This window comes from Rutidosis leptorrhynchoides, chromosome 11 (assembly GCF_046630445.1).
Source record: "Rutidosis leptorrhynchoides isolate AG116_Rl617_1_P2 chromosome 11, CSIRO_AGI_Rlap_v1, whole genome shotgun sequence".
Lineage (NCBI taxonomy): Eukaryota > Viridiplantae > Streptophyta > Magnoliopsida > Asterales > Asteraceae > Rutidosis > Rutidosis leptorrhynchoides.
This window is the reverse complement of record NC_092343.1, coordinates 46,534,343-46,553,442: the sequence shown is the minus strand read 5'-3', so window position 1 is coordinate 46,553,442 and position 19,100 is coordinate 46,534,343. Positions and strand designations below refer to the sequence as shown.

The 19,100-nt window shown below is 32.8% G+C and overlaps 1 pseudogene; it reads left to right on the top strand.

The window, feature by feature from the left end:
- The first annotated feature begins 703 nt into the window (after positions 1-703).
- LOC139876856 ((-)-kolavenyl diphosphate synthase TPS28, chloroplastic-like) lies at positions 704-4,973 on the top strand (annotated as a pseudogene).
- The last annotated feature ends 14,127 nt before the right edge of the window (positions 4,974-19,100 follow it).

Below are 19,100 nucleotides of genomic sequence, written 5' to 3'. Positions count from 1 at the left end.
CATTTAAAGGCATTTCCTCTGCCTGTTGTATGTATATCTTATTAATGTGTAGCTAGACAAGTATGCTTATTAACCGCTGTTTGTAAATTACGTTTTTAAGAAAAAAAATTCTCTATATCGTAATAATAAGGATTTTTCTAAACATAGCGAAATATGCCAGACCAACCTAGAGAACGAAACGCTCCCTACGTAAAACATCAACCATAATATTAAACAAATATCTTTGGGCTATAATACATGTTTAATCGGATTCGTAATAAGTATATCATTTTTAGTTTAGATAAATTTAATTTATATAAAAAAACTAATTGGTCAATTTTGATTGGTCCGATCCAAATTCATGTCCCACATAGAAAATTAAAAATAATAATAATATTTGTATATAAGTTCATGTGCTACTACCTTTATCACTAATTGTTTTCAAACTGAAACTTTAGTAACAAGTGGTATTCGATCACCCTTGGTCTTCATCATTGGCGGAAGATAGTGTATGTTGGGGGTACTTCTGCCTCCTCGATTAAAAAATAAATAAATAAAAAAACTACACTAAATTATCTTTATTTTTACACTTGTTAGTCTTCATGAGGTCATTGGTTAGATTATTTGTTGCTTAATCTCAAGGTCATTGTTGCTTAATCTCCAACCCTGGGTCCTAATTGTAGAAAGCGGCTCAAATGCAATGCTACAAAGTGATTTGGTGCTGATGGATGAGCATCCTGCAATAGAAAATTGTGTCAAATCGATAAAGTCAATTTTCGATTCATTGGATGATGGAGCCATAAATCCATCAGCTTACGACACAGCTTGGGTTTCACTTATAGAAGATGTCAACAATGGACCAAGTGGTGGTCCTCAGTTCCCATCAAGTCTAGAATGGGTCGTTAACAATCAGCTTCCTGATGGCTCATGGGGTGAAACCTTTATGTTTTCGGCTTTTGAAAGGGTCCTCAACACGTTGGCTTGTGTGATTGCACTAACTTATTGGAACATTCATCCGGATAAGTGCGAAAGAGGTCAGATGATTACTACAATGTAGCTTTCGCGCTTTTCATATTCTTTTGTGTAATCTTATCCTTAGGTTCATGGTATATAGGAATGAAGTTTGTAGAGGAAAACATTAATAAGATTGCAGATGAAAAGGAAGAACACATGACACAAGGTTTCGAAATTCTATTTCCTTCACTCTTTGAGCGCGCACAAAAACTAGGAATCAAAGTGCCAAAGAATAGTCCAGTTTTAGAAGAGATTTATGCAAAAAGAGAAGTAAAGCTCACAAAGTAAGCCCTTTTAAATTTGGAACATATCTAACCAATCAATTCAAAAATAGTTATGCATAGAATATAAGCTTACAGGCAACTTCCTCTATCACCAGTTGGATTTAGAGTAGAAACTTAATGGGTTTATATGTTTGATATGTTGTTGGGTTAAAGAATCCGTCGTAACAATTTACTCTCACCCTTGCAATAAAATCTATCTTCTCATTTGATCACTTGACATTATATGATCTTGGTTTATTTATTTAATTTGGTCTTGGTAGGATACCTAAAGAAGCATATCACAAGATCCCAACAATAATTCTTTATATCTTGGAAGGATTAAAAGATTTGGAATGGGATAAGCTTCTAAAACTTCAATCAGAAAATGGATCCTTCTTCTACTCTCCATCAGCAACCGCTTTTGCATACATGCAAACTAAAGATCAAAAGTGTCTTTCATATTTGACCAATATTGTTCGTAAGTTTGATGGAGGAGGTAATGTCATGCATTTTCGTTAAAGTTGTTGGATAACTAACAAAATGCATAAAACCCTTGCAAAAATCACACATGTTTTCTATACAACATACGTTGAAGTTTAGGTGGCAAGTTGGGTCGGGTTGGTTCGGGTCAAATCCCGTAATTGACCCACGTAACCTGTTAAAGTAAGCAGGTCAAATGGGTCAAATTTCAGTTGTCTTATTTTTAGGGTAGTAGGTCGGTTTTTGGTTGAAGGGTTAGTTTTGGGTATAAATGGTAAAATTTGTTTGGTTAGTTTTGGTTTAGCGGGTCGATTTTGAGTTGGCAAGTTGGGATTAATGTAGAAAAGAATAAAGTACTCTTAATATTTTTCGGTTTGATTAGTAGACTAGTTGATAATCCCAACCCAAATCCCATTGATTTTTAGCTATTTTTAGGGTTGATTTCCAGTCAAAATTTGTGATGCAGCCCCAACTCTGTATCCGGTAGACATGTTTGAGCATATTTGGATGGTTGATCGATTGGAACGCCTTGGAATTGCGCGCTATTTTCGTTCCGAAATCAAAGATTGTGTTCGTTATATCTACAAGTATAATTTTTAGTTTTTAGTTTCATATATAAAATTGTTGATTTATCAGCCCAAAATTGTTAAGGATCCCGGCCTAAAGTTCTTTTATATCGAGCAACTCAAGTTCTTTTTCCAGGAGAACAAATACTCGATGATGCCAAGAAGTTTTCCTATAACTTCTTGACGAAAAAACGATTAAACAATGAGCTTGATGATAAATGGCTCATCACCAAGGATTTGCCTGGTGAGGTATGTAAAGATCGAGTATATATTACATTACATATACTATCAATTAGCATCTACTGACTACTGTTCACTGGATTTTTTTAATATTTTGTTTGGACTTTTTGCTTTATACAGCCAGCACTTTATTTTTTTACTTTGCCTCTATTTTTAATTTTTTTTAATTATTTTTTGTGTGTGTGTGTGTTTTATAAGGCCGCTACTTTAATTTTGACCTTGCCCAACGAAATGGGCCTAACCCATCATCTAGTTTTTATCATTATTGAAGTCATACATGCGTGCAGAGTTACAAAAAGTTCATTTCATTGAGCTTATATATAAGTTTGTCTAGTAATACGACAACTTATAACATTGGTGCTAGGTTATATACGCGTTTGATGTGCCATGGTATGCAAGCTTAGCTCGACTCGAGGCAAGATATTATGTGGAACAGTATTCTGGTTCCGATGATGTTTGGATAGGAAAGTCCATTTACAGGTTATATAATTCACTAGTCAAAATCTAAATATTGGTTGATATATAATTTGATTTAATAATACTTAGTTAATTATTTCATGGAAATATAGAATGGAATATGTTAGCAACAACAATTACTTAGAGATGGCTAAATTGGACTACAATAATTGCCAATCAATTCATCAGTTGGAATGGAACCAGATCCAAGAGTAGTACATCATTTTTAAATCCCTTCTTAATTATAGTTTTTTTTTTTTTTTTTTTTTTTTTCATCTTTATTCGGTCTTGCATTTGTAGTGTAATATTAAAATAAAGTTTTGTCTGATTTTGAACAGATGGTATTCACATCTAAAAGTTGAACATACCTTAAGCACAAGCCTTTTATGGTCATAATACGTAGCTGCGGCCAGCATATTCGAGCCAGAAAGATCCAATGAGCGAATTGCATGGGCCAAAACGACTGTGATACTCAGCATGATTACCACATTCTTTGCACAGCCCCAAATCTCAAATGCAGACATCCAAACATTTGTAGATGAGTTCACAAATGCGGCACGCGAACACATAAATGGAAAACCATGGCACTTGGTGATAAATGCCGTTCATGAAACTCTTGACGAGATTTCATCGAACGCACAAGTGGCTCATGGCGTAGACATCCACCCACACCTCCACAGTGCTGTAAGATTTTTAAATGTGAACTTTAAAACACACAATTGATTTTGATAAATCTAACATAATTGTGCAGTAGTTACTTGTATTGTACAAGTACTTAATGCATAATTGTGGTTTATTTATCTAGATTAGAAATATCACATTTTTTTCACCATTGAATATTATAAAAACGCCAGATTTGTGCTTTAAGCATTTGTTTTATACAAGTACATAAGGCCATAATGATATTGGGTATACAAAAAGACTGTGTTATAGTTTAGTACGGAGTACATTTTATTGCACTAATATCCTTTTCTATGTCAGAAAAACCTTAGAAGAAGCTACCACCAATACCAAAAATTCTAAAAAAAATAAAAAATAAAATAAAAATTTGTAGTGATCCATTGATATATCATATGTTATTGACTTATTGTACTACGTCTTTTCTTATACACTGTTTACCTTTTTATAAAAAAAAAAAAAAAAAAAAAAAAAAAAAAAGTGGAAGTTGTGGCTGTTGAACTGGGCAACGGGAGTGGACGCAGTAGTAGGAGAAGCAGAACTCATAGTTCTAACGATAAATATGAGCAGCGGCCGATGGTTATCAGACGAGCCATTATCTCATCCTCAATATCGACTAATTTCCTCCATCACAGATAACATATGTCACCAAACTGCTAATAAGGTGCACACATACAACTTTTATTCAATACTTTACCTTATTTATATATATACAGGGGCGGACCACAGTGGGGGCAGGGTGGGGCGCCCGCCCCATGTGGATTTCCAAATTTCAATGTAAAAATTTTGTATTTTTCGACTTTGACCCCGATGGATTTTTTTTCGCTCCAAAACCTATATATTTTGCCCAAAAATCTTCAAATTTTGCCCTAAAACATTCAAATTTTTCCCTAAAACCTTAAAGTTTTGCCTCAAAACTTTCAAATTTTGGCCCAAAACCTTCATAATTTGCCTAAAACCTTCATTTTTACCCCAAAACCTCCATATTTTGCTCAAAAAAATTGCTACCGTTTTAAATTTTTTTTTTTGACCCCGGTGACAAAAAATCCCTCCACTATACATAAATTGTGTTTTTAAAGTGAGTACTATACGTTGTGTTTAGGAAGGAGGAATTGAGATTGAGTCGAAAATGCAAGAACTAGTGCAACTCGTGCTTTGTGATTCAACAGAAGATCTTGATCATGATTCGAAACAGACGTTTTTAACTGTTGCCAAAACATTTTACTATATTTCGTACTTTGGTCCTGAAACTATAAACAAGCACATTCACAAAGTATTGTTTGAGCGTGTAATTTGAAAGTAATCATGCGAAAGTTAAAAATGAAATAATATTGATTTTTCGATCTCAGCTTTAAGTTAGCGACATTTATCTAGGTTTCTCTCTTGATACTTCTTGTCCGTTTCAAATGTTATTATGAGCACACGGAGCCGATTCCATATTTCAATACGGTCCGATGATACCACTTTTTTTTAACGCCGATATCGACATCGAATGCTCTCATTTGTCACCCACACACGCGCTAGGAGGAAACTCAATTCGCGACGATGTTGGCAGTACCATCGAAGGTTGAGAAAACCCCTCAGAGACCTTCCCAAATCGTATTGATATTGGCAGTACCATCAAAGGTTGGAAACTCCCTGCTTGAAGTAAGAATTGAACATGGGTTGACACCACCCCAATTTCAATCTCACCCCATACCATTCATGCAAAGCTTCGGTGATGGTCCGATGATACCACTTGTTTAGATTTTATTTTTTTGCACTATATTTTTACTTGTGTAGGACACTACTAAATTTAACAATAAGACCCCATTTTTTTTTTTCCTTTTTAGAGGTAAACAATCATAAAAGTGCCCTTCAAATATAATTAGCTTTATAAAAATTAAGAACCCCGTTGATTTTTCATTCTGGACTCGCCACTGGTACATGGTACTGTCGTGACATACATTTTGGTGTAACTAGTTGATGTTATAACAAATAAGAAGATTGTCTTGACATACTTTTCGGTGTGAATTGTCTTTATCCCGGTGTTAAGGAAATTAGCTATACGTATCTCCGTCATACCATACGTCATATCTACTGATTAAGTATTGTTGTTGTACCAAACAGTGAAGAAAATTTAGATGAACCTTGGATACAAGTTGATATTATTCTCTTCATTTTAAAATAATTGTCCCTTAAAAATTTTTGTTGCAAATAAAGATTTGTTTGATAAATATCAATATTGTCTTATATATTCAAGTTAAATTTGACTATATTCAACTAAAAAATAAATGATAAAAAATAAATGATTGAAAGTAATAAATAGGAATAAATTAGGGAGTTTAAGGTAGAAGCATTTCGACGAACGATTAATCAACGATTTTTATTAACTACCTACCCCTCGCGAACTGTGGAATGCTAGACTTAAGGTAAACTTGATTACCTCTTAATTAATGGTTCAACGCTGAATGCTAAAGCGCGTTCGATTCTGACCTCTGAATGACACGTAGTGTTGAATGATTCACTCATTCAGAGGTGAAATACTATATTAACCATTAAACACTTAAATTTTATGTAATAATCTGGTAAATTATATCAAGAACACTAATTAAATAAACATAATGTTTTTAATAAATGTAAAAGGTTGCTAAAGTAATTCTACATCATTGATATTGTTCATTTAAAATGATTATCAGACAGATTGTTGTTATTTAGAACTAACTTCATTCAGATGCTTTGAATTATTCATATTATAAAACATTCAGCGATAAATTATTCAACTTTATCAAATGCATTTTTACAAACATATAGTTACAAAACAAGTTTACAAAATGATATGTAAACACTAGATTGGTTGATTTTTTTGGCTAAATTGGTTGATCATTTATTATTTGGGTAGGTAGTAGCTCGGGAATTTTGGAGAAGGGTTTGAATATAGGTTGACATTGGATCGAATGGCTAGATTCTTGGCATGCATCTTCTAAATCGAAAGGCATTTTGTATGGTATCGTCGAATCTTTGTTATGGCACTTATGTAGGTTTCGAAATGACAAGTTATTCGGGTCACGGTTGATGAATAAGAAGTATTTATTTGATTCCATTCGCAATTTTTCTTTTAATTGATTATGTAATAGAGGAAAATGTTATATTCGTTGGGACGAATGGCTATTAGAGCCTTTGTAAGTGCATGTGTTTTCCCTCTCTAGCGCCTTGCTAGTGGGGATTTTTCAATAAAAATATATTTTTGACGGTAAAAAAAATTGTTGATTTTTTCCTCTTTCTTTTTTCTCTCTTTTAAATTTAATGGTGCCAATTCATTATGTAAAGGGCATCGATATATCCAATATAACTTTTTACTACATCCATCATCATTGTACATGAACATATTCTAAGGTACAACCTATTAATATATAATTTATGTGGATATATCAACACTCTTATATAAAAGACATTTTGTTAAGTGTTTGTAAGCAAATAATTTTCTATTTTTTTTTGTTTATTTTTTTATTTTTATTAATTTTTTTTTTGCGAATAAAGTAAAACGCATATATAAACGATGTCGTTTTCCAAAGAAAAACGCCCTCAATAGGGATACAAACGAAACGGGGGACACAGAAGCTCGGGCCTAAAAAGCAACCATTTAAAACAAAAACTATCTATAGATGAGCCTTCCATAACAACCCAAAAAAAAAACTTGAACCAAACTAAACAATTCAAAACCGTTCCAACACGATAGTACATGATACAAATCAAGCGATCTAAATAGAAATAAATAAACATAACAAATTAAAGGAAGTATCACAAGACAAACTCAAGTTCTCAATATCTAAGTCCCACTCTTTTCAGCGCATCATTAATCAGGCCCGACCCAATGAGGGTACAAGCTGATCAAATGTTCAGGGTCCATTTATTTTAGGGGCCTAATTTTTATATTTTTTTTATACATAATTTACATATCAAGCTTTTTAAAAGGTTTTATTATACTTTGTTGGTATACGGAGTATTATGTATTTTACAATAGTGTGAGTGGTGGTTTGACATCAACTCATCCTCCCCACCCGGGTTTGAGGTTTATTTTTTTAAAATATACCTTCACAAAGGTACAGGTGCAGCAATAGTTGTATTAAATTGTGTTATCCATTATACGTGTCCTATCTTGAAATTCTTTCTTATTTTTTAACCACCCCCAGCCCAGCGTTTCTTTACGGCGTCAGTACCTGTTGGCAGCAACTGACGGAAACTGACGGCCGTTAACACGGCGTCAGTTTCCGTTAGTTTGAGGCGTTAGTTGCCCACCCAACGAAAAAAACGTCAGATCGACGTGTTCGCGTTTGATTGGTTGGTTTCTGAAGTCATGGGTCCCACCCCAACGGATAGATGACCGTTTGGAATATTTTATTTTTTTTTTAATTTTTTTTCAAATTCTAATTAATTCTAACTTTTTCCTACTTCTATATATATACTTCTACATTATACTTTATCTTCATCAACACTTTTTACTCTATCATTTCTAAAAAAAAATATGGCTAACCCAAACCAAAGACCACCAAACCCAAATGATTTTCACGATTGGTTTCATTACGGAACACTTTTGGGTGGTGGTTCATTAAACCCGAGCAATCTTCACCAAGTCCCAATCATTGCGCCTCAATATCATACTCTAACACAAGAACAACAACATCATACTTATTTGGAGCAACAACGACTTCTAGAACAAGCTCAATAACGCCCCATCACACCGACGTTGTTGATGAATCCGATGACTCTGACCCCGCCTCAAGAAACGGTGATAGAAACTCAACCACAAACTCAAAAAACGGTGAGCAAACCTCAAAACAAAGCGGATACGATTTCGGAAACAAAGCGTAGCAAAAGAAAACATAAAAAGAAGCAAGGTGAAATTTTTTTTTTTGTTTATATACGATTTATATATATATTTATACATTATATACGGTTTATATATATATATATATATATATATATATATATATATATATATATATATATATATATATATATATATATATATATATATATATATATATATATATATATATTGGTAGGATCAAGAGGGAAGTAACCAATCGGGGGGAAGCAAAATTTTTTTTTTTCGTTTTTTGAAAAAACTTTGTTCACGAACATTATAGATGAGATGAAAATATGAACATTTAGTAGAGACACTTTGTGATAAATGTTTTTATTTTGGCGGGAAAACGCTCGAAGAAGTAATATATAATAATTATCGCGTTTTCGAGCGTTTATTGAGGTTTTAGCTATTGGGGTTTAGATATTAGGGTTTAGATATTAGGGTTTATAGGGTTTAGATATTAGGGTTTAGAAATTTAGGGTTTAGGGTTTAGATTTAGGGTTTAGATTTTGGATTTAGATTGAGTTTTTAACACGAACGGTTTAGAGTTTAGGGTTTAGGGTTTAAGGTTTGGTGTTTTGGGCTTATTCCAACCCAAAACAACAAACCCTAAACCCCAAACCCTAAACTCTAAATCGGGCTAAATTTTACCTCACAAAACATGAAAAAAAAAAAAAACGTTCATATTCTTCACGAACAATATTATCTTGAATGTTATTTTTGTCGATCGTTTTTCTGCCTAAATAATAACATTCATCACGAAGTGTCTCTTCTAAATGTTCATATTTTCGTGTGATCTTGATGCCGGAAAAAAAATTCTAAAAAAACGAAATTTTTTTTTTGCTTCCCCCCGCTTCCCCCCGATTGGTTACTTCCCCATTGATCATGCCCCTATATATATATATATATATATATATATATATATATATATATATATATATATATATATATATATATATATATATATATATATATATATATATATATATATATATATATATGTGTAAATTATATGGTTTAATTTATATACATATATATATATATATATATGTATATGGTTTAATTTATATATATATATATATATATATATATATATATATATATATATATATATAAATTAAACCATATATATATATATATATATATATATATATATATATATATGGTTTAATTTATATATATTTATACATATATACGATTTATATTAATATATATATGTTTACTTTGTTATGTAGTTTCGAAGGAAGGTCCAAGTCAAAGAAATTAAACAAAATGGTCGAGTCTAGAAGAAGCGTGGTTGGATCAATGTTGGGTTGATGCGTCGGAGGATTCTTGTAAGGGAAAATATTTACCATGATGAATGTTTGGCGTGTATTGTGTAACAAGTCAAAGTGGTATGTTCCGGGATCGGGTGGACATGTTTCTTTGGATGCCGTTAAGGATGTGAATGACATTCCTCTTTCTCAACAAAACGATCTTTTTTAAGACGATCCTTTTTCGAGACCTATGGGCTGTGAAAAGGCCAAAAAAAGGCACGATCAAACTATTCTAGCGAGTCAAGTCGATCGACTCATTCTTCAAAAGCGGATAAAGCTTTGGAAGCTATTTCAAAGGCTAAGGCGGAACAAACTAAAGGTGTCAAATACGCAAAAAAAAAACAAGAGGTACTATGTACAGCTTTTGCAGGTGCTAGTGTTTTGTCCCTTAATGCCGATGATATCAAGAACCCGGGTCACAAAGATTATATCGAAAAGCTTCAAAAATTGTACCTTGATCAGTTCTCGCATTTGGTTGACGCACCCGACGAATCATCTGAAGACGACGACAACTAGTAGTTTGATTATGTGTTTTTTAATTTATAGTAATTTTAGTTTTTAAGTCTACTATGTACTTTTTTTTAATGTCTATGAACTTTTAATTTTGTTAAATTATCAATGTTGTTTTTATTTATTATTTATTATTTTTTTGGGTTAAAAAATGTCAGAAACTGACACTGCCCAGTCAGAGTCAGATTGCAATTTTTAGACAAAAAACGCATCAAATACCTGTGACGTCACAGTCAGGAATGAGAATGATCATAAAGGCTGAATATGATTTTATTAATGTGAGGAAACACCCTTAAAGTACACAATGGATAACCAGAGCTACACCAAAGTTGCACCATGTCTTTCTTGAATTTCTTATTTTATTAAATTTTTGTTTACCACCCATCATGTATAAACATTTTATGTATGAAGAAATTTATTTATTTGTAGATATTTACATAGAAAATTAACAGATCGGGAGTTTCACAACAATTCACTACGTACCCCTTTGTATTCGAAAGACTGAATTTTTATTTTTCACGTATACTTAACTTCGTTTAAGAAATGAAAATATTCATATTCATTGTATCATAAATCGTTACCCGATCTTTTGCAAGGTAACAAGATACGTTCTAAGAACTTTAAAAATATTGTGTTGTGTTATCTTAAGTTTTGAGAGGCGTAACGACTCAACTCGTCGTATTTTTGGCCCATAAAAATTTTTCTTTCTAACATAATAGTATATACAACATTAGTCCATTTATGTTTCCGAAAACATCATCATTACAATATTAAGTTTAAACATCTTTAAAACATATAATACATGAATTAAGTTTACAAAACGGAAATACAACCCGGGACCCATTTGACGTATTCAAAAAATAGATCATGACCCGACTAGTTTACTTTACAACCAAAACCGAGCATGGTGATTGGTAACGCTACCCAATCCTAATCAAAGTCTAAAGCAATCCGTAAAGCACTAGTCCCCAAGCAAACCCAAGCCGTCACTTGCAACCTATAAAAATATAAACAACGAGAGGGTAAGCTAATTGCTTAGTGAATGCAATACTTATACATATACATATATAGTTTACCTACTCGTATCCACTTACAATTACCATGCAAACAACGCATAAACGAGCTAGCATCACCAAACATACAACTAGCAACAACATTAGTATATACATCACCATGAATATAAACTAAACATAACAAGGCATACACATGCTTAACCATTCCCCCGCTATGGTACTACCGACTTGTAGTCGACCAATGACGCTGAGTCCAACTCATAATGATGTCACCGACTTGTGAATCATCATAAGGTGTCACCGACTTGTGAATCACCTACCACGACATAAGGGGTCACCGACTTGTGAACCCCCATGTGGTGTCACCGACTTGTGAATCACCATAGGGTGTCATCGACTTGTGAGTCACCCACCAACACATATGAGGTCACCGACTTGTGAACCTCCATGAGGTGTCACCGACTTGTGAAACACCATAGGGTGTCACCGACTTGTGAATCACCCACCAAGACACTACCAACCCGTAGTTCTCATCACGCATACTATCAATAAGTCACCGGCTTGTGACATAACACCAATACTCACGATGTGTTACCAAAAACCCACATCGCGTACGAGTAAATAAACTACTTACATACATGTATAAATATTCCACTCACCTTAGCGCCTCGATGAATGCAACCTAATAATCCGCAACTCGCCAATGGAATGTACCAATTCCATTTATCATAATACACACAACACAATTAGGGTGGATTACAAACCATCCTAAATTGACACTCAGTGCAATTTCGACCCAAATGCACCTCCAAGCACGAACCGCGCCCAAACTAACCAATAACTATTAACACAAGTGAAAATGGTCCTAATACACCGAGTAAACTAAATCATAAGTGTTAAACAGTTGTTTTACCCACTTTGACACATTAACTCTAATTTTGACCCATTTCAAAATTAGTCAACCAAATACACCAAAATGGGTTTCAATACTTTCATAATCACTAAACCTAGTGATTTAACCCATTTTACAAGCCGTAAACTTGACCAAGACATCAACCAACCCAAAATCTACCAACGACACTATAAAACCCGATTACTAGCATCACTAAACTCACTTCATGAGTTTAGATGGGTTTCTCAACAAATCAAGTTCAAACCCTAACTTTGAATATCAAATCAAACAATGAAATTCGGAGTTAGAACTTACCAACACTACCACCACGTAGACGTGAATGAGGTGAATGACTTTAACTCTTGCGACTTGACCCGATTCACTCTTCTTCTTCCTCAAATTGAGCTCTCTCTCTCTCTAAACTCCTCTTTCTCACTCTAAAAGATGAGAGTGTTTGGGGATGAAGAAAATGAGATGGAATGAGGATAAGATTGATATGGGATCAGTTTTATGGTTCAAAAACCGTCCATACGTGAAATGACCCATTTGCCCCTCATTAAACTCCCTTTTAAAGGCTGAAATTCGAGTCTGGCCCAGACAAGGCGCGGTGCGGCCATAGAGGCATGTGGCGCTGCTTCAAGTTAAAATTGGCATCAGACTGATAATGCTAAAAATGAACATATATTTCATAGCATTATTACTCAAGAAAGACAAGCTTTTAGTTGCAATTGTTCTATTTACAAGTGATATTCTTTTAAATAATAAAAGGTGAAGATAAAAGACCGATTCGACGAATTGAAGACGCAAACGACTAAAAAGCTAAAAAGTATAAAGTACAATCAAAGTGGTTCAAATTATTTATGAGAAACGTCTCAAAATTACAAGAGTACAAGACGCAAAACGCAAAATACAAGATATTAAATTGTACGCAAGAACGTTCGAAAATCTGGAACCGGGACCAGAGTCAACTCTCAACGCTCGACGCAACGAACTAAAAATTACAAGTCAACTATGCACATAAATATAATATAATATATAAATAATTATTAAAATTATATATATATATTATATTATATATATATACCGTCGGCAAATAAACAAACAAAAGCATGTGAGCTGTAAAAAGTCACCATGCGATCGCATGGCCTGGAGGTGCAATTTCCATGCGATCGCATGGCCCCAAATTTTGGGTCAGGTCCTATAAATTTCGCAGTTTTGGTCGAACAAAACACATCTTTTTCTTTCCTCTCCCTCACACGATATATATTTATATTTATATTTTAATTATAATTTTAATATTAAAGTTTAATAATAAGGGTATGTTAGCGAATGTTGTAAGGGTGTAAGTCGAAATTCTGTCCGTGTAACGCTACGCTATTATTAATCATTGTAAGTTATGTTCAACCTTTTTAAATTAATGTCTTGTAGCTAAGTTATTATTATGCTTATTTAAGCCGAAGTAATCATGATGTTGGGCTAAATATTAAAGACGGGGTAATTGGGCTTTGTACCATAATTGGGGTTTGGATAAAAGAACGACACTTGTGGAAATTAGACTATGGGCTATTAATGGGCTTTATATTTGTTTAATTAAATGATAGTTTGTTAATTTAATATAAAGATTTACAATTGGACGTACCTTTAAATAAGCATATACACTCGATCGGACACGATGGGCGAGATATTTATAAGTACTAATAATCGTTCATTTAATCGGACACGGAAATGGATTAATAGGTAATGGACTTATTAAAACAGAGGTGAATTATATACAAGGAAAATTGGTATAATTATAGTTTAAGTCCCTAATTAGTTGGAATATTTGACTTCGGATATAAGGATAATTTGACGAGGACACTCGCACTTTATATTTTTGACTGATGGACTGTTATGGACAAAAACCAGACGGACATATTGAATAATCCAGGACAAAGGACAATTAACCCATGGTAATAAACTAAAATCAACACGTCAAACATCATGATTACGGAAGTTTAAATAAGCATGATTCCTTTATTTCATATTTAATTGCACTTTTAATTATCGTACTTTAATTTATTGTCATTTTAATTATCATACTTTTTAATTATCGCAATTTTATTTATTGTCATTTTATTTATCGCACTTTAATTTATCGCAATTTTATTATTGTCATTTACTTTACGCTTTAAATTAAGTCTTTTATATATTTAATATTTTACATTAGGTTTTAACTGCGACTAAAGTTTTAAAATCGACAAACCGGTCATTAAACGGTAAAAACTCTCTTTTTATAATAATAATATTACTTATATATATATTTATATATTTACAAATATAGTTTTAAAAATATAGCGTTAAACTTGGCTAGCTCCCTGTGGAACGAACCGGACTTACTAAAAACTACACTACTGTACGATTAGGTACACTGCCTATAAGTGTTGCAGCAAGGTTTAGGTATATCCACTCTATAAATAAATAAATAACTTGTGTAAAATTGTATCGTATTTAATAGTATTTTGTAGTAAAAATATAACTATTTCGTATACACCTCTACGCACATCAAGTATTTTTGGCGCCGCTGCCGGGAAACTGCTTAAATGCCGGAAGCGAAACGCTATATATATAAAAAAAAATTAATTTACTTTTGTAAAAATACGTTTTAATTTTAAAAAAAAATACAAAAATATAAAAAGAAAAACAAAATATATATATTTTTAAGAATTGTTCAAAATATACAAATTATAAAATATTTCTATTTCTATTTTTAGTTTGTTAAAATATAAGTTTTTATTTAATTTATATAAATATTTTATATAAATATTAAAACAGAAAATTTAAAACATAAAAAAATAATTAAAAGTGTAAACGGGCTACACTGTAGCAGCCCAAATAATCTGGCTCAATTTTCTAATTCATGCGACCGCATGGATCCGTAGAACAAAACTCATGCGACCGCATGAGCAGCCTGACACGCTGGTCTAAACCTGGTACAACAATAATTACGGAGTATTTATTATTATTATTATTATTAATTAAAACCCTAATTAGGGTTAGTTATTTAATTAATTAAGTTTTAGTTTTATTATTTTTGTATTTTAAGTTTTATTTAGTTTTATTAAATATATAAACTTATTACTTTTATAAAATAAATAATATAAAAATAATATTTTTATAAAAAATTATATTTTTATAACTTTAGTTTTATTTTTATATTTCTGTATCTTTTTATTAGTTTAATTCGTAAGTTGCATATATTTTTTTCGTTCGTATTTAGTTTTAAGTGTAGTATTTTTCCGTAGTTATTTATATTTCTAGATTTTTAGGCCTTGCCGTAAAATCCCTTAAGTGCTTTTTCTTTAGATTAAGATTTAGGTGCTTTAGAATTTTGCGACTCCGTTTTATAAATTTTAGTACTTTTTAAGTTATTGCCGTTTTGAATATAGTATTTCTCTCAAGCTTTAATACTTTTAGACGTAACTTTTAATTTTTAGTTTTTGGACTTTTAAGTTTCGACAAGCTACTTTCTTATTTTTATTTTTCGAACTTTTATTTTTCGACGTTTTTCGACGCAATCTTTTTCTTTCTTATTTTTCGACGCTCTAGTTTTTAGGACATAGAATTTTCTATTTCTTCTCTAACATTTCTTTAAATTTCAACGAAAAATTATTTTAAGCGGTTAAATTGATAGACATCCAAAATTTTCTGGTTCGTAGTAATAGTTGGATTTGTTAGTGGCGAGTTGTGGGCTTTCGATTTAAAGGGTCCTGGCTACCTGCTGCATCTATTGGCTATTCGAAACGTGGGCAAAATTAAAAAAGTCTATTAATTTGATAACTTATATAATTTTTATTTTTATAACTAATAGGATATTCAGTGAATGCACCGAGCAAAACGTTCACCACCTTTTATACGTTCACCACCTGTAACTCGATCAAGACATCTAGCCAACATTGTCGCCGTTGATTTTTTTTAGAATCGTCATCTAGTCGACCAAGTACTCCAATTCAAATTTCGGATAATCCATTTTTTGAACCAGACCTCACAATTGAGAATCCGGAGGATATTCAGGGACAATTCAGAGATCCTGAACCATTAATCATTCCTCCTGAACCACAGATCACTCATCCAGAGATTTTCGAGGAAGGAACCATTAAATCAGAATCCTCTAGTGATTCAGATTCAACAAATTCAATAATGGAGAATCTGGAACCTCTAAGTATGGAAGACCGAATGAGAGCTAAACGCACTGGCCAAGGTCACGCAATTACTCAACCAGACATTAATGCGCCAGATTATGAAATCAAAGGACAAATCCTGCACATGGTAACTAATCAATGCCAATTTAGTGGTGCGCCAAAGGAAGATCCAAATGAACATCTTCGAACCTTTAATAGGATCTGGACTCTATTTAAAATAAGAGAAGTTGAGGATGAACAGATCTATCTCATGTTAATTCCCTGGACTTTAAAGGGAGAAGCCAAAGATTGGTTGGAATCGTTACCTGAAGGGGCGATTGATACATGGGACGTTTTAGTTGAAAAATTTCTTATAAAATTCTTTCCGGCATCTAAAGCCGTGAGACTTCAAGGAGAAATTGTTACGTTCACACAAAAGCCAAATAAAACTCTATGTGAAGCGTAGACAAGATTTGGAAAGTTATTTAGAGGATGTCCGCAACATGGTTTAGACACTTATCAAATAGTACAAATATTCTACCAAGGATGCGACATCACTACACGAAAAGACATAGATATAGCAGCTGGTGGTTCCATTATGAAGAAAACCGCAACTGAAGTTTACTAAATTATTGATAACACTGCTTCCCACTCACATGAGTGGCACCAAGAAAAAGATATCGTTAGATCATCTAAAGCAGCTAGAGCCGATTCTAGCCATGACTTCGATTCCATTTCTGCAAAGATAGATGCTGTCGAGAGACGAATGGAAAAGATGACTAAAGATATTTACTCAATACGAATTAGTTGTGAGCAGTGTGGAGGACCACATTTGACAAAATATTGTCTCAGTATTGAACAAACAATGGAACAAAGAGAGAATGTTTCATACATGAACTAAAGGCTTGGAAATAATTATCAGAATAATTATCAACCGCCAAGACCAATCTACAATCAAAATCAGAATTATAACCGAAATGTTCCATACAACAACCAACAAAGTTATAGTAATTAACAAGTATCCAACAATCCTTACAATCAGCAAAGACCTATTTTTCAAAACAAACCACCACAAACCGATGATAAAAAGCCAAATTTTGAAGATATGATGTCTAAACTAGTTGAATCTCAAACGCAGTTTTTCACATCTCAGAAACAAACCAATGAACAAAATGCTCAAGCATTTAGAAATCAACAAGCTTCTATTCAAAATTTGGAACAAGAAGTAAGCAACCTAGCAAGATTGATAGGTGAAAGAAAACCGGGGAGTCTACCTAGTGTTACAAATGCTAACCCCCGGAATGAAACAGCTAAAGCCATTACCACAAAAAGTATTATTACACTTAAACCACCTGAAATACCTGTAATTTCTGATGACACTATTCCTACTCCACAAGAACCACAATCTGAGCAAGATAAGGAAAAAGAACCGGTAGTTGAAAAGGTTAATGAAGATAACACAGTTAAGGCTAAACCTTATGTTAAACCATACCAACCACCACTTCCTTACCTGAGTAAAATGAGAAAAGAAAGATTTGAAGCCGAGCAATCCAAATTCTTGGATATGTTTAAACAAATAAATGTCAACCTTCCTTTCATTGATGTAATTTCAGGAATGCCAAGATATGCTAAATTCTTGAAAGATCTAATCACAAATAGAAAGAAAATGGAAGAACTCTCGGCTGTTACTATGAATGCTAATTGCTCTGCAGTGCTATTGAATAAGATACCAGAAAAATATCTGATCCAGGAAGTTTCATAATTCCATGTTTTCTGGGAAGTCTTAGTTCAATAGAAGCATTGACAGACTTAGGTGCTAGTATAAATTTAATGCCGTATTCACTATACGTTAAATTAGACCTTGGAGAATTGAAACCAACACGAATAAGCATACAACTAGCCGATCGATCAGTAAAATATCCTAGAGGGATAATGGAGAACATGCTAGTTAAAGTTGGTACTTTAGTATTTCCAGTAGATTTTGTTATTCTGGATATGGAAGAAGATTCTCGAGTTCCTCTAATATTAGGAAGACCATTCTTAAACACGGCTAAAGCAATAATAGATGTGTTTGGTAAGAAACTGACCCTAAGTATAGAGGACGAGAGTATTACCTTTTCAGTTGATAGAGCCATGCAACAACTGCAATATGCAGATGATACATGTTATTATATTCAAACTATAGATTCACATGCATAATTGTTAGAAGAATTTCCAGAATTACAAGGAACAGGAGAATGTTCTTTAGGAGAAGGAACTGAACCAATTAAAGAAGCTGAAATGTTAGCTACACTTATGGCTAATGGATATGAACCAACAACAGAAGAAATTCAAATGCTAAAAGAAGAAGACAGATATCGATATAAATCATCGATAGAAGAACCACCGACATTAGAGTTAAAGCCACTTCCAAACCATTTGGAATATGCTTATTTACATGGTGAATCTGAATTACCTGTAATAATATCGTCTTCTCTTACTGAAAATGAAAAATCTCAACTCATTTCTGTGCTAAAAGCTCATAAACCAGCTATTGCATGGAAGATTCATGATATTAAAGGAATAATTCCTTCGTATTGCACATATAAAATCCTTATGGAAGAAGGTCATAAAATGTATATGCAACGCCAATGAAGACTAAATCCAAATATGCAAGATGTTGTTAAGAAAGAAATAATTAAACTGCT